The sequence below is a fragment of the Equus quagga genome, chromosome 14, assembly GCF_021613505.1.
Source record: "Equus quagga isolate Etosha38 chromosome 14, UCLA_HA_Equagga_1.0, whole genome shotgun sequence".
In the NCBI taxonomy this organism is placed as follows: Eukaryota; Metazoa; Chordata; class Mammalia; order Perissodactyla; family Equidae; genus Equus; species Equus quagga.
Genome location: NC_060280.1, coordinates 89,472,220 through 89,490,119, shown reverse-complemented (window position 1 = coordinate 89,490,119; position 17,900 = coordinate 89,472,220). Strand labels below are relative to the sequence as shown.

Here is a 17,900-nt window from a genome sequence, read left to right as displayed (position 1 = left end):
CCATTGGTAGTCATGCAATGGAGATGGTGAGAGGATCCCAAGGAATGTGGTAGTAATGTTGACAGCGTCTACTACTCCATCCTTCACTGCAGACTCAAGTCTATCAACAGTCCTCTCAAAAAGCAAGCTAAGTTCTGAACACATTCCACGCTTGTGTAACTATGAATCCTGATGGCACCTCCAGAGAGTGTCATAAAAAAGATTAAACCATGTAAAAAAGTCTGATTCAACTGTATTCACTACTACATATTTTAGGACCTTAGAAGGTGTATCTCAGTTTGCAATGATGAGAAATAAAGGTCAAATAAATCAGGCAAGGATGGAAGGGGGAAGGAAGGAAGGAAAAAAGGAAAGTGAGCAAGAAGGAAGGACGAAAAGTGGGGAAGAAGGAAGGAAGGTAGGATTAGAAAGAATGAAGCAACATCGCAGCATTATTTGAGGTGGTGTATTACTCTGAACCATCTGAACAAACCAGCCTCCAAATCTACATTCCTACTTTGAAGTTGAAAATCACGTCACTGTTCTTCGGAAAAGTAGTATAGCAAAGTCAGTGTCAGCTAGCCAGGTTAGAGTCCGACTCAGTCACAGTCTCCTCTTTTGAAAAGTGAGGTAAATGAGAGAAACTATCTCAGATAAGTGTTTTCAAGATGAAATAAAGTCATACATGTGAAGAAACAAGCACAGTCCTGATGTGGTAAGCAGTTCTTGTGACTACTATGTGATTTTCATTCCATTTCTACTGGAGTAAACAAACACACAATCAAACGAAAGCATCAACATTTGAGAGTATAATTTTTTGGGGAAACCAAGTCAGGATTTGACATGATACATGCTTTAAATTCAAAGTTAGAAATCTTAATAATGGTTGCAAGAAAGCTGGCCAAACATGGAACTTTATGGACAGCACATAAGCTGTAAAAGTCAAAAAAGAATTACTGAAGGAGTTGTTGAGGAGAAACTAATAAAAAATAAACAAAAGTGAAGTCATAGGTGTTTGGGGAATGGAAGAAATCAAGCATGTGTTTTAGGAGAGAAAAAGAACTAGAAGATTTAAAATTGCAACATTTGCCTTTGGGGTCCACAATAGCCGCTTAGTTCTGAGGCCAGTGACCAATCACAGACAAGAGGATGCTCGGCTCAGGAGCCTTCCCATGGTCCCCTTCACATCCTTGTTCCTCAGACTGTAGATGAAGGGGTTCAGCATGGGAGTGACTACAGTGTGCATCACTGAGGCAATGAGCTTCTCTGGGAAGGATGTGTCACAGCAGAACTGAGGTAGACTGCCAGGTTTGTCCCATAGTACTAGGAGACTGCAGAGAGGTGAGACCACAGGTTGAAAATGCTTTATACTTTCCATCTGCAGAGGACATCCTCATTAAGGAGGAGACAATTTGAGAGTAAGAAAAATGGATCCCAGTGAGTGGAAACACACCCGGCAGGGCAGTGGCCACATACAAGGAGGAGTTATTTATGGGAGTGGCAGAGCAGATTAATTTGAGAACCTGTGCCAGTTCACAGAAGAAATATGGAATTTCAGTGCCTACACAGAAGGTCAGCCACCTCATGAAGCAAGGAGATCAAGAAAATAATCACCCCAGTCCTCAGAACCAGAAGACCACAGAGATGTGTGTTTATGATGACCATGTAGTTCAGGGGGTGTCAGATGACCACAAACTCATCCTAGGCCATTACTGTCAGGAGATAACTGTCCATTCCAGCAAAAATTGTAAAGAAACACACCTGAGGGAGGCGTTCTATGTAGGAGATGTCTTTGCTCTGTGCCTGGATGTTCACCAGCATCTTCGGGACAGTGTTGGAAATGAAGCAGATGTTGACAAAGGACAGGTTGCAGAGGAAGAAATACATGAGTGTATGGAGGTGGGAGTCAGAGCTGACAGCCAGAATGATGAGCAGTTTCCCAAGCCCAGTGACCAGGCACGTGGACAGTAACACTGCATAGAGCAAGGGCTGCAGTTCTGGATCCTCTGAGAGACCCAGGAGGAGGAATTGTGATACTCCTGTGTGGTTCCTGTTTCCATTTAGCTGATGTGTCTGCTGGAGAAGGAGGTGAAAGAAATGTTCAGTGAACTGACACCTGAGCTAGTCAGCACCTCTTAATCCAACTTTAGGTGAATAAACTTCTCCCTCTGTTGATTATTTCCAATTACAGTAATTCACTCAGTCAAGTGGTAGCCCATTTTCATTTTAAATGTGTGTAATCATTCAGGTTTTCTTTAATTTAGCAGAAATCTCTCTGTCTCTCCTTTTATCTCTTACTAACTGGTTCAAATTCTCCTATTTGAATCTATGGACATAAACCAATTTCTTCTTCAATATGACTCTTCTAAAATAATTGAAGACAGTTAAGGTCTTTCTTTGATAATCTCCATACTTCCTTCATTGTAATAACTTTATAATAGTGATTAAGATATGAGGTTTCAACTTAAACAATCTTAATTCTCTGACCTGATACTTCCTGTTAATGTTACAGTTAACCCTCATATGTGTTATTTTTTTTCCTGAAAATGTAGTTCCTGCTATTATCTTCTTTGTGAAGTTTAGAAAAGCCTTTGTATACAGTAGGATCTCAACAAATGATAGCTATTATTATCATTAATAATCTGTACCTTTCGTGACAATAATTTTTGACAGATACCTCTCCCAAAAGTATAGTATAGAGATGTGATTTAGAAAATGGGATGGAGTCAGACTTCTCAGAATTGAATTTTACTCCACCAACTTACTATCTGTGTGACCTTGAGAAATTTGCTTAATCTCTCTTAGCTGCAGATACCTCACGTTTACGATAGGAGTAGTAAATATTTCCTCCATGTAAGACCAATGAATGAATTAAATGAAATGATGCATGTAATTTTTCTAGTGTGGTTCCTGTGACACACAGTGGACATGACAAATGTGAACTTCTTTTCTCAATGTCACAATAAATCTGTCTTTCATGGCTAATATTCCCCTTAAACTAGGGCAGTCATCCAAGGTGCAGTTCTAATCACTATAAACACAACAGGTCTGTGACCTCTTTTGACCACAATGCAGCACTTCTAATTAATGAAGATCTCTATGGCTCCCTCTTTCAGAGACTGCCAGCCAGGTGGATTCTTCAAAGAAGGAAAAGCATGTAGACTACATATATAAGAGGAGAAACAAAATCACAAAATGATAAAAATAAAATATGAGGCGTGGGTGAGAGTGTGTACTCGTGTGTACATACTCAACAGTGGGAACATGTTGTATTAATAATTAGCAGAATTAATTGCAAAAAAAATGGTTGATAGATTTGATTAAAAAATGATCAAAGCTTCTATAAATCAAATCATCATAAAAATTGAAAAGCACATTTAAGATTCCATAATAAATGTTTACATTCTCCATAATAGAAAAAAGGCCAAAGTTGCTAATGTCTAAAGAATGCTAATTAATTAAAGAGAAAAAATCATTGAGGACAAAGTTAGTCTGCGGAGGTGGGAGGAAAATCTTCTCTAAAATATGAATATTTGAGCTGTGATAGTGAAGACGGGTAATTGTTAACCAGGGGAAATAAGGAAAGGGTGAGGATTTGGGGCTGAGTGAACAGAATTCATGTTGCCCTGTAGGTCAGTGAGCTTGGGAATGGAAGGCATTTGAGAGCCCAGGGAGGTGGAGAACAGAGAGTGAGCGTCAGGAGGACAGAGTGCATGAGGCCCACAAGGCTAGCATGCTGTATTATTCCTTCATGTGCCTCTCACATTGGTAATTTTAAGTTTACTTTTGGGTCAGAGGATGTGACTGTTTTTAGTCTCCAAGGTCTTTCCAAAGACTTATATGATTCCTGGCTCATAGTCGGTGCCCAACAAATGAAAATGCTGGATGTAAAATAAGGACAGAGACCCAAAGCATCAACTATAACACAAAAAAGAAATCTTCAAGCTCGCATATGCCTGAATACAGACACAAAATAGAATGATAAAGTTTAATCAAAAGCAATCATATTTATTTTAAGAGAATAATACAACATGAATAAATAATACTTATTCTAGGAATGGGAAGCTGATTTAATACTAAGATGTTTGATAACATAACTCATCACAAAAATAGGTCAATGAAGAGAAATCAAAACCATAATCATTATAGAAATTGCAAATGGGAAAATGTAACAGCCATTACTATGGTTAGCAGCCAAGACAGAGCCTCTCGCTAAATGAGGAAATTAAGGACAATTTCTTAACCCAATAAAGAATCGTTGTTTTAATTACAGGAAACAGGATATTCCACATTAGACACTAAAATATTTGTGTTAAATTCATAAACAGGCCAAGGCAGTCTACTCCAACTTCAATCACTTGATATTCTGCTGAACATCTAAAGAGACTGATAAGATGAGAAAAGGCAATTGGGCTGAGTACTGAAAATCAGAAATATCACGTTATTTGCAGATGATATTGTGGGTAATAAAGTAAGAGAACAATAGCAATCAATTCAGAGCTATGAACTGCTATCAGTGAGTCAAATCTGCTGCAAAAATAGTTCGGGAAGATAATAGGAAAACACAATCACATGAGGAATAAAATAGAAAATACCTGGTGCCTAATAGATCTCCAGTTGAGTAGTTAGTGAATAAATGACTGGATACAGGAAATCCAGGGGTCTGATTTATAGGAAAGAGTAGAGAAGAGGTGGAGACTCTGGAAATAACTTTTCTCAGAGAGTCTCTAGATTCCAAAAAGAGAAAGAAGGAAACAGAACAAGAGCTGGGTCAATGTGTCTCCTCTTTTCCTTCTTACTCCACCAGTCCTCACTGGGACGTGCTGACCTTCTTTGATAGTTAACACTGAAGCTTCCTGTTCTTTGAGGTCTGCCCTTGGGAAGCCCAACTGGGCTTGCATTTGCCCGGGATCAGGGAATTATAGGTAAGTGGCAACAGAAACAGAATGGACGATTTTCAGCCCATGTTTTGTCTGTGCAAGCAGCAAAGGGAGGCAATGAATTTATTTCCTTCAAGGAGAAACTCCTCTTTATTTGACTTGACTTAAAAATTATAACGTGTCCCTTAGGCAAAGTTTCATTTCTACAGGAACCAAACCCAAGAACCAATTCTCTGTGATGTTCTTCCCTTGAAGAATCTTGAGATATTTTATAGATCACTTGGCGTCCACAACGTCATAGAGGCAAAGAGGTCCTTTCTGAAGAAAAACAGAGTGGTTGAAAGTTTTGGTTCTGTTGAGAGGACTAACCAAATGAGGACTGAAAAATGTCTCTTAAAATTTACTGGTGACATAGAGGCCTTTCTTGATATTAGGGAGGGCTCCATTTAATACCTTTAAATAGAGGGTCAGGGACAGAAATAATCCAGGTAAAGTGGATTGAAGAGTGAGTATTGAGGAAATAGAGGTGGAAAATATAAATCATATATAAGTTTTGACAGGGAAAAGGAGGACAGAAATAAAACAGCCTAAAAGGAGTAATGAGTATGGAAGAGTTAAAAAAAAATTAATAGAAGATATATGAAGACACTTAATTTCAAAGAGAATGACCATACTTCATGCAGGCATTTGAATACACCGTAAGTGCTGATGTAAACCAAGGTTTGGAAGTGGAAGCAGCCCCACTAACATCACGCCCAGTGAGCCACTTAGGGAGTTTGTGCTTCAGGTCTCCACACTGCTGGCCTCTGAATGTTTAGAGTTCTTGGCACCTAAGTGGGTAACATTTCTTGAGACGTGGCAAAAGTCCCATTAAACTTCAAGTTAGGCTGCTGGCTGGCACTTTAGGTCTCCCATGCCAGGAAGAGAGTCACCGTCCTGGCAGGTGTAACTGACCTGGTCATCAGTGTCATAGTGTGGCCATGGTGACGGTATGCACTGATACCTTGCTGTGCTCAGTCAATAGCTGGGAGCAGCCCAGGAGCAACCTCAGTGCAAATACAGTGGTGGATAAACACGGCTGTTGGTCAGTTATGCTCACAGCAAGAGATCTGAGCGGTGTTACCTTGGGTGAGGCAGCTTCGTTTAGCTGAGGGCAATTCTCAAATAGGGCTGAGGGTTGAGGGCTGTCAGATGGCTGCACCTCTGCACCTGGAAAAATAAGCCCCTAATCCTGAAGGAGGATCTGAGCGATAAAGCACAGCAGTCACTAGAGTCCATCCTTTGGGACATTTGAATCAACGTTTTTAAATTGAAGTATAAGCAACATATAACATTATATTAGTTTGAGGTGTACCACATGATGATTTGATATATTTTTTTTCATTTTTTTTAAGATTTTATTTTTTTACCTTTTCTCCCCAAAGCCCCGCGGTACATAGTTGTATATTCTCCATTGTGGGTCCTTCCTTTTGTGGCATGTGGGATGCCGCCTCAGTGTGGCTTGATGAACAGTGCCATGTCCGCGCCCAGGATTCGAACCAACGAAACACTGGGCCGCCTGCAGCAGAGCGCGCGAACTTAACCACTCGGCCACAGGGCCAGCCCCATGATTTGATATTTTTATATATTGGGAAATTATCACCACAATAAGTCTAGTTAACATCCATCACCACACATAGTCACAATTGCTTTTTCTTGTAATGAGAACTTTTAAGATCTACTCTCTTAGCAGTTTTCAAATATACAATACAGTTTTGTTACCCATAATCACATGCTGTATATTACATCCCCGTGACTTGTTTATTTTATAACTGGAAGTTTGTAACTTTTCACTACCTTCACCCATTCGCCACCCCCCCCCCCCCCACCAACTCTCTCAACCACCAATCTATTCTCTGTATCTATAAGTTTGGTTTTTGTTTGTTTGTTTTTAAGGCTGTCTTCATCTGTGTGGTAAAGAACAATACACCATTGGCCAATAAGTTTTATCCCAGGGATCTAAATATGCTTCAGCTTTAGGAAATCTACTTACGTTGATTTATTTCATAAACGTATCAATACAAAAGCTAAGTCCAATAGGAATCAAAACGTATTTGATAATTTTTGACAGCCACTGCTGCAAATGGTGGTGGTGTGTGTGTGTGTGGAGTCGATTCAGGCTCTGAAAGTGGGAAAATAAGGATATATCTTACAAATGAAAGATAATGTGGATTTTTCAATGAGAGATAGCATTCAATTGAACATGGAAGCATTAAGAAATGACAATTAATGAGCATGCAAGGATTACTGCTATAAACCACAGATATTTAATAATATTCTAATAATTCAAACAAATGCATAAGATGTAAAAAGAAAGGAGACATAAGCATTGTAAAGCTGAGGACAAATTTATCATTATTTGTAGGTGAGATTTTGGAGGTGGAGAGCCCTCAGATATCTGGAAATACAGTCCTGTGTGAGTCCATCGTGCATTTCAACACATCCCCTGGGGCAGTTGTTTTCAAATGTTAGCCCTGCATGAGCTCCACCTGGATGGCTTGTTAAACACAAGTGGCTGGACCTGGCCCTGGAGTCTCTGGTTTAGTAGATCTGGGATGAAGGACAAGAATTTGCATGTCTAACAAGCTCCCAGAGTATGTTGATACTGCTGGTCTGGAGATGCTTTGAAAACACTTGTGTCCCTAGTGCTCTGGTCTAACAAAAGTTTTCCCTCCGCTGTTTCCATCTCCCATCCCCTCCCCTCCCCACCCCCAACCTTTACTAGGATACACTAGCTCTTTCTGATGACAGCATGGATGTAAGAAGAGATAAGAAAGACAGACAGAGATGACCAGGACTCTCTCTTATGTATCTGTTTCTTACCTGGTTATGGAAAGGTGGTGGTTACTGGAGGAGACTAGAAAAATAATTTAAAATGTTGCTTTATAAAATTTTCATGGAAGCTTTCTGACAATACCTGGAACACAGCCCAAGTTCCATGCATTGGGAATGCCACATGTTCAACAAAATCCAAGGTTCTTCTGTCTTTGCAGAACACAATTGGTCTCTGTCTTTGCAGGACACAATTCTGGCTGTCTGGGAGGGACATACTCCTCATAAGGGGTCACACCTTTTCCTCTTGAGAAAAATTGCTTCTCTCTTTGCCCCAGCCTTTGGCTGACAACTTTCTCCACTAGGCTTTCAGTACCCCAGCTCTCCTAGTTTCCTGCTACCTCACTGGTCTCTCCTGCTCAGTCTCCTTTGTAGTTTACTCCTCCCAGAGTGTCCTAGGCTCTGCCTTTGGACTTTCTCCATACTTGCACTTGCTCCTTTGGTGATCTCAACCAGCTGGCTGGCCTCAAACACTACCTCTATGTCTATGACCCTCCAATTTTTACCTCCTGTACAGACCTCTCTCTCAAACTCCAGTTTCCACTGGGATGTCAAACAAACATCCCCATTTTTTTATTGTGGTAAAATACACATAACATAAAATTTACCATTTTAACTAGTTTTAAGTGTACAGTTTTGTGGCATTAACTACATTCATGTTGCTGTCCAACCATCACTACAACCCATCTGCAGACCTTTTCCATCATCTCAGAATGAAATTGTCCCCATTAAACACTAACTCCCTGATTCCTTCTCCCCCAGCCCCTGGCAATCTCTATTCTACTTTCTGTTTCTGTGAATTTGACTCCTCCAGGGACCTCATATAAGTAGAACCATGTAGTATTTATCAATTTGGAATAGCTCATGTCTCTACATTCCAAAACCTGAACTTCTGAGGCCCCCTTTCTTGCAAAATTTGCTCCACTCACCGTCCTCCCTGCTTAATGGATTCAATTCCATTCTTTCAGTTGTTCAGATCCCAAATCCTGGAGTCATTCTTGTCTCCTCTCTTTTCTCTCACACCCATATCCTGCCCAACAACAAATCCTCTTGGCCCAACTGACCACTTCTCAACTGTTACACTAATATCACCCTGAGTCCTAGCCTCCTATAACTCATCTGGCTAGCCGCAGTCACCACCAAGCAATCCAATCCAATCTCAACCCAGTAGCCAGAATGATCTTTTAAAATGCCAAATCAGGTCATGTTATGTGTTTGCTCAAAACCCGGCAGTGATTAACAATGTCAATCAGAAAAAATGAAAGCAAAAGTCTCTCAATGGCACAGAAGGTCTCACATGATCAGCCCCCGATACCTGTACATCTCTTGTACTGTGCTCCCCCTCACTCTTTCTGCTCCAGCTTCATTCCCCCCAGGCCACCTCCTACCTCAGGGTTTTTGTATTAACCTTACCCTCTGCTTGGGGCACTCTTTTTCCAAGTATGCACTCACCTTACTCTTTTACTGTCTTCATAAATGTAACTTTTTCAATGAGGTTTATTAAGACTATCCTTCATGACAACCTGCCCTCACCACACTCCTGATCATCTTATCCTTTGGAGTTTAGCCTAAAATAATGACTGACACATAGGAACCACTCAGTAAAAATAGATTTGGTAAATTGAATAAACAAATGTGGTTATGAAAGGGCTGCCAGTGACACTATCTTCTTCCCATAGGTGCTTGGTCCAAGGCAGGCAGAGCACATGATAGTGTTAATCACAAGCATTTATAGAGATTTTTTTTACACATGAGGAACTAAAATAAATCCAGTTCCTCTTTAGTAGTGAAGCTGTGAGGTATGAGTTGTGAGAGCTACTAGTTTCTGTGTCTCTTTCCATTTGCAAGTAGTCGGGCTAAGAAAATAAAGCTGGTAATCTGACAGGAAATCCTTGTAGTGTTTGAGCCCCTGTGTCTGGTTGTGCCAGTGTCCACCTGAGCCTCAGCTCAGCTACGATCAGACGAATCGGGAAATTCTTTTTGCCAGCAAAGCAGACCCCCGTCTAGCGCAGCCTTATCTTTACATGAACCAGGACCACGAAATGATCATGACCAAAGAAAATCAGCAAGGAGGGCCATGACTCTCCACTTTCTCTGATCAAGGCCTTACTGATCAATTGTTGGCAAATTCTAACTCACACACATCTCTCAGGCAAGCTGAATAACAGCTTCCCAAAGATGTCCATGTACTAATCTCTGGAATGTGTGAAGATGATGTCTTACATAGTGAAAGGTACTTCGCAGGCATAATGAAGTTGAGATGGGAAATTTATCCTGAATTATCTGGGTGGACTCAATGTAATCAGAAGGGTCCTTATTAATGGAAGCCAGGAGGGCTAGAGACAGATTTGAAGATGCTATTCTGTTGACTTTAAAGATGGAGAAGGTGACCACGAGCCAAGAATGCAGGGAGACTATAGAATTTGGAAATGGCAAACAAACAGATTTTCCTCTGGAGTCTCCAGAAGGAAAGTAGCCCTGCTGATACATTTTAATCTTCTGATTCCCAAAACTGTAAGATAGTGAATGTTTGTTGTTTTAAGCTGCTCCACTTACGGCAATTTGTTACGGCAGCAATAGGAAACACATACACCTCTCTTCCAAAATCTGCCTCTCTTACTGCTGCCTTAGATCAGTCCCCAGCATCTCTCCCCTGGACTACTTCAACAGCCTCCTAGCTGTTCCCTCTGCCTCCAGTTTCTTCCACTCACAGCAACCCTAAATTTCTCATATTACGCCTATGATTACAGCATGGCCCTGGTGCTCAATTACTTTTAAAATCCTTAATTTGTCAAATTAGACTCTCAATAGTCTATCCTCCATCTACGTATCTAGGCTTATTTCAAATAACCCAGTCCATATATCCTCCTGAAATGCCTCAGTCTTGAATTTCTCCATGCATATGTGCATGTGCTTCCTTCTTCTCCTAGATCTTACTGTCTTATCCTCTGTGCTTCCCACCAAAACCCGTTCTCCAGTTAAATTTCTACTGAATATTTGTTATTCGGTGCTCAAGTACATTCTTCCATTAGAAGATTTTCCTGAATCCCAAATGTTGGCAAAGATGTGAAAAACCTGGAACCTTCCTTTATTGCTGATGGAACTGTAAAATAGTGAAGCCACTTTGAAAAACAGTTTGGCAGTGTCTTAAAAAGTAAACATAACTTTCCAATATAACTCCATTAGTTACTCTCCTCAGTGTCTATCCAAGAGAAATAAAAACACGTGTCAACAACAAATGTTCATTATATCCTAAACTGGAAATACCCAAATATCTGTCAACTGGTAAATAGATAAACAAAATTTAGTATGTCCACACATTTTAATACTATTCTGCAGTTATAAGCGGCAAAATAGTGATATGTATCACCATATGTATAACCCTCAAAACCATTATGCTAAATGAAAGAAGCCAGATACAAAAGGTCACATATCATATGATTCCATTTATATAAAATATCTAGAAAAGGCTAATTTATAGAGACAGACAGCAGATAAGTGTTTGCCTAGAACTGAAGTGGGAGTGGGAATTAACTGCAAATTGGCACAAGGGAACTTTTGGGGATGATAGAAATGTTCTAAAACTGCATTGTGGTGATGGTTGCATAGGTGTAAATTTGTTAAAATTATTGAATTTACATTTTCAATGGGTGAATTTCATGGTATGTAAATTATACCTCAATAAATCTATTAAATAAAATTTTTAAAGTTTACTCTGGAATTACTCGTGGTGAGTTGAAAAATTTCACCTTGGTTTTCAACAGGCTCTGTTGCACCCCAGTATTGTTATCTTCACCACCCTGTGTTGCGGTCATGTTTACCTCTTTGATCCCCTCTTCAACTTGTATACAGTAGACAAAAAACACACTCTGGAAAATAAACTTATTGGCATCAAAGTGAATTGAAGCCACACCGAATACGTTTTCCTCCCTAACAAATTATGATTTTTCAGTAATATAAAGATCTTACAAGATACACAATATTTCGCTTCTTTTTTTTTCCTACCCCAAATGTCCATAGTTCCATTAATGATAATGTTTTGATACCCTTTGCAGTCTGTATCACCACTTTTGACTTTTTCCCCTAGAAGCAGACACTGAGCCAAGGATTCATGTGCAAGCACTTTATTGGAAGAAGTAGAAAACATGGAACATGGGTTAGACAGAAGAGAAGTGATACATGGAAGAAAATACATCCAATAAAGCTTACCCGAAGTCAGCTTCCACAACAAGTGAAAGAGTTTTCATCCTGTAGAGAAATTCTGAAAAATGGTGCAAAATCCAGACTTAAGAATTATCCCAGCTAAGAGGTGAAGGAGATGGTGTAATCTACACCTCTCCATCAAGAGCTGTTTCTGGTGGAGCATAATTCCATGTCACTTCTGCCATCATGCATTGAGTAAATTAGGTTCCACTTGGTGCAGACCACTGGCAATCAGGCAGTCATGCAGTGGAGATGGTGAGAGGATCTCAGGGAATGTAGAAGAAATGCTGTCAGCTTCTAATACTCCACCCTCCATTGCAGACTTGATTCTATCAATATTCTTCTCAAAGTGAACTAAGTTCTGAGTACATTCCACAAGCGTGAAACTACCATTCCTGATGGCACCTTCAGAGAGTATCCTCCTCCCAAAAATAAAGCATGTGAGAGAATAAATCTTACTCTCTCATATTCAGTATTAGATGTTTTTGGATCTTTGGGTGTACCCTAAAATTGCAATGATGGGAAGTAAAGGTCCAATAACACAGGAAAGGATAGGAAGGCAGGCAGGCAAAGAGTGAAGCAACATCTCAGATTATCCTATGCAATATATTACTATGAATCACCTGGATTAACTAGATTTCAAATCTAGATTCCTACTCTTGAAGTTGAAAATCACATCACTGTTTTCATGAAAAGTACGATAGCAAAGTTAGAAGTATGGGCTCACTGTCAGGTTTCCAGATTAGAGTCCATCCCAATTTTAATCTCTTTCTCTCAAAAGTGAGGAAAATAAGGAAAAAAATTTAAAGAAATGTTGCCAGGATTACATAAAATTGTACACGTAAAGCAACAAGAATAGCTTTGACACGGCAAGAACCTTGGTTATGACTATTGTATGACCTTCACTCCATTTCTTCCAGGGAAAAACAAACATATAACCCAATTAACATGAGGACATCAACATCTGAGAGGATAATTTTGGGGGCAAATGATGCTAGCACTTGACATAAGGGCTTCAGGGCTAACGTTGGAAATCTCAGGAACGGCTGCAACAAAGCGGAACAAAAACAGAACTTCATAGGCTACAACTAGGAAAGAAAAGTCATAACAGGATTACTGAGGAGGTTATTGAGGGGCAACTAATACAAAATCAAATAAAAGCAAAGTCATAGTTGCTTTGAGAATAGAAGAAATGAAGCATGCCTTCTGGGAGAGAAAAAGAACCAGGAGATTAAATTCACAATATTTGCTTTTGAGGCCCAAAACGTCCACTCAGTTCTGAGGCCAGCGACCAATCATGGACAAAACGGTGCCCTTCACATCCTTATTCCTCAGGCTGTATATGAAAGGGTTCAGTATGTGGGTGACCATGGTGTACACCACTGAGGGAAGATGGGTCACGGCAGAACTGAAATAGACCCCCAGGCTTGTCCCATTGTACAAGGAGACTACAGAGGGGTGAGACCCACAAGAGGAAAATGCTTTATATTTTGTCTCTGCAGAGGACATCCTCATTAAGGGGGAGACAACTTGAGAGCAAGAGAAGAGGATGTCAACAGGAGGAAACACATCCAGCAGGGCAGTTGCCACATACAAGATCATCTTATTGATGAGGGTGTCAGAGAAGGCTAATTTGAGAACCTGAGCTAGTTCACACAAGAAATGTGGAATTTCAGTGCCTACACAGAAGGTCAGCTGCCTCAACAGTAGAACATGAGGCAAGGAAAACCAGAAAATGATGAAACAGGACATCAGAACCAGGAGGCCCCAGAGGCATGGGTTCATGATGACCATGTAGTCCAAAGGGTGACAGATGGCCACAAACTGGTCATAAGCCATCACAATCAAGAGGAAACCAGCCAGTCCAGCAAACATCATAAAAAATACAGCTGAGTGAAGCATTCTATATAGAAGATGTCTTTACTCTCTGCCTGGATATTCACCAGCATCTTTGGGATACTGCTGGAGGTGAAACAGATGTCTACAAAGGACAGATTGGACAGGAAGAAGTACATGGGGGTGTGGAGGTGGAAGTCACAGACGATGATCAAGATGATGAGAAGGTTCCCAAGCACAGTGACCGGCACATGGACAGCAACAATCCAAAGAGCAGGCGCTGCAGTTCAGGACTCTCTGAGACCAAGGAGGAGCAGTTCTGATACTTTTGTGTGGTTTCCTGTTTCCTTGTAGCTGGTGTGTCTGCTGGAGGAAGAGGTAAAGACAATGTTTGGTGAACAGCCAACTGGACCTCAGCTGGTCTTTACTTTTTGATTCCATCTTGGCGTGGACATCCTTCACCTGTTCTTAGTCCTTCCAATCACAGTGAATTCACTCAGCCAAATGGTAGACCATTTTCATTTACACATAATTATTTAGCCTTTTTAAAATTTAGAAGAACTCTCTTTTTATCTTCTACTCACTGATTCTAATTCTATTTGAGACTATCAACATAAACCAATTTCTTCTATGGTATGACCCTTCCAAAATAATTGAAGACATTTAATGTATTTTTGTTGATAATCTCCATCCTTCCTTCATTCAAATAGCTCTATGATAGTTATAATAGATGTGGATCCTCAACTAAAACAATCTTAATTCTATAACCTGATTCTCCCCATCGATGACAAAGTTAACTCTCATGTGGCTTACTCTTTTTCTTTCTGAAAATATGGTTCCTGCTATTATCTTCTTTGGTTTGAGGTTTAGAAACTCCTTTGCACACAGTATGATTTCAATAAATCATAGATATTATTATTATTAATCTATTCTTTTTAATACTAAGTATGATATATAAATCTCCCAAATTACAGTATAGAGATATGATTTAGAAAATGAAATCTCAAGTCAGACTTTCAAGAATTGAATTTTGGTACACCAATATACAATCCGTGTGACCTTGAGAAATTGAGTTAATCTCTCTTAGCTGCAGATACGTCACCTCTACAATGGGAGTAGTAAATATTCTCTACATTGTAAGACTGATGAGTGAATTAAATGAGATAATGCACGTAATTTTTCTTGAGATTCCTGTCACATACGGTGAACACTTGAAAACGTTCTTAACATCTATTCTTAACATCATAATAAATCTGTTTTGCATGGTTATCACTTATAAAATTTCCCTTAAACTAGGGTAGTCATCAAGGATGGAATTCTGATCATTATTAACACAACAGGTCTGTTACCTCTTTTGATATTCCTGTAGCACTTCTAATTAATGAAGGTCTCTATGGCTCCCTCTTTCCAAGACTGCCTGCCATGTGAATTCTTTCAAGAAGAGGGGAAAAAATGTGGACTATATATGTAAGAGGAGGAAACAAAATCACACAACCATTAGAATAAAATACAAGAGTGACGTCAGCATCATGGTGGAGTGAGTTTTTCCAGTAATTTTTCCCCTCCAACATACAAAGAATAAACATCCATAGGCCAACAGAGGACATCCAAACACAACATAAAAAACGTTGCAGAGACCCACACAGCCATACCGTGGAGGGTGGAGAGGCTGGAGCCCAGCTCGGAGGAGGTGGAACAGGGTGAGAGAAACCTTCCCTTCCTCCCCTAAGGACTGCGATCTGGGACGGTGGCAGAGGGAAGGAAAGGGGGAGAGGATGTTGGTTCTCTGGAACATCAAGGACTCCCAAAGGCCTTTGCAGCCTAAATGAAAGCCCTCTACAGGGGCAAAAGCTCACAAGGGGTGACCTTACCAAGCCAACACCCCAGGAGAACAGAGGGAGAAAACCCCCAGGGCACGCAGGAGAAAGCGCCCCTCCCCCCACCCTCTCAGCAGGGCTCCAGCCCCTGGGATTTCAGCTGGAAGCAGAAGGCTCAGAATATGTGGCTCTTGACCCCCACCCAGTGGTGATAGGTGGTAACTGAGACCAAATAACACCAGGATCTGAAAAATAGAATAAAACACAAAGTAGGAGCGAGAATGTATGCTCAAGTGTACATGCTCAGAAGTTGAGATGTGTTGTATTAACAATATATGCAAATAATTATAAGCCAATGATAGATTCAGTTAAAAATATGCAAGTTTTCTATACTCAAGACATCCTTAAAAAATTAAAAGGCAAATTTATGATGGAAATTTTAAATCTCTATGATAGAAAAAAGGTCAGACATTAATTCTTAGAGAATACAATCAATTAGAAAACATCAATGAGGACCAATTTAGTCTGGGGAGGTGGGTAGAAAAGTCTTCTCTAAAATAAGGATATTTGAGCTATGAGAGGAAGGATGGGTAATTGTTAACCAGGGAAAACAGGGAAAGGACAATCATTTTAGGCTGAGAGAACAGGATTGATGTTGGCCTTCTGGGTCAGTGAGCTTGGGAATGGAAGGGTTTTGAGAGGCTAGTGGGATGAGAACAGAGAGTGAGGGTCAGGAGGACAGAGTGAGTGAGGCCCATAAGTCCAGCATCCTGTACTATTTCTTGATTTGGCTCTCATGTTGGTAATTTTGTGATTCTTGGTGGGTCAGAAAATGTGACTGTTTTTACTCTCCAGCGTCTTTCCAGGGATTCACATGGTGCCTGGCACATAGTGGGTGCTCAAAACATACAAATGTTAGATGTATAATAAAGATTGAGAAAAGTAAGATATGTGGTTAATACATACACATACACAAACTACTCTAGCTAATAAACAAATTCATCAATCTCACAGGGTACAACATCAACAAAGAAAAATCAGTGTGTTTCTATACACAACAACAAACAATGTGAAAAAGAAATTTTTAAAACTCTGCTCACAATTGCATCAAAAAGAATAAGATAACTAAGGATATATTTAACCAAGGAGGTAAAAAAAACTCTTATACTAAAACCTGCAAAACTTTGCTGAAAAAAATTACACAGGACCTTAATAAGACAATGATGAGATACCACTACACACCAATTAGAAAGTACTGTACGATTTCATTCACATGAAATGTCTAGAAAACACAAGTCTATAGAGACAGAAAATAAGTTCTTGGCAGCTTAGACATTAAAGGAGTAGGAAAATGGGGGTATGACAGCCAAATGGTATTCTTGTAGGGAAGTAAAAGTTCTAAAATTTTTGTGTTCGTTGTGCCACTCTGTGAACATACTAAAAAACATTGAATGGTATAGTTTTTAATGGGTAAATTGTATGGCCTGCAAATTATGTCTCACTATAGCTGTTGCAGAAACAAACAAAAGAAAAAACCATGAGAAGCTACGTCATTAGGAGCATAAAAAACTAAATGTCTCTGGATTACCTCAAGTAGTGAGATGAAAAACACTTCAGCAACTATTGTATTTTTAATTCTAAATGTTAAAACAATAAAAAAGTAGTGTAATTAAAAGAGTATGATATGGGCATAAGTAAATATTGCTGGCATGGAAGAGTCTAGAAATTGGTACAGGTATATATAGGAATTTATTATTTAATAAATGTGGAATTTCAAATCAGTAGGTCAAGGATAGTTTATCAATAAATGATACTACATCAAGCGGCCATCTTTCTGGAGGAAAAAAAAATTTGATTCACTATCCCACACCACATGCCAAAAAAGATTCTTTGAGGATTAAAAACTAAAATGTCATTAAAAATAAATTTTAGAACAAAACTAGGAAAATTGAAAATAATCTAGAGTTCGAGGAAAAATTTTAAGACGAGGCAGGAAACCCAGAAATTGTTTTTCAAAAAAGAATTTCTTGGCTACATAAAAATTAAATATTTTGTACAGGAACAGATTAAACATTAATGTAGCCAAATAGTTATCAATTCAATAGATGCATAAAACACATTTAATAATGCACATGAACAATTCTTGGCAAAATGTTCTAGTAAATCTGGATTTAAAAAGACCTTTATTAACTCCACGAAGGTCACCCATTGAAACCCAAAGTATAGAACAATTTCTGACTTAGGAAGCCTGGTATTAGTACTATTTCAAAATTTAGGATGGGAGGCCATGACCGGTAAGGTCCATGGGAGTTAA

At 39.5% G+C, this 17,900-nt stretch overlaps 2 pseudogenes; both read right to left on the bottom strand.

Annotated features, from left to right (window-relative positions):
• Positions 1-1,114: 1,114 nt before the first annotated feature.
• Positions 1,115-4,880, bottom strand: LOC124252284 (olfactory receptor 7D4-like; annotated as a pseudogene).
• Positions 4,881-13,205: 8,325 nt separating this feature from the next.
• LOC124225651 (olfactory receptor 7D4-like) lies at positions 13,206-14,551 on the bottom strand (annotated as a pseudogene).
• Positions 14,552-17,900: the final 3,349 nt, after the last annotated feature.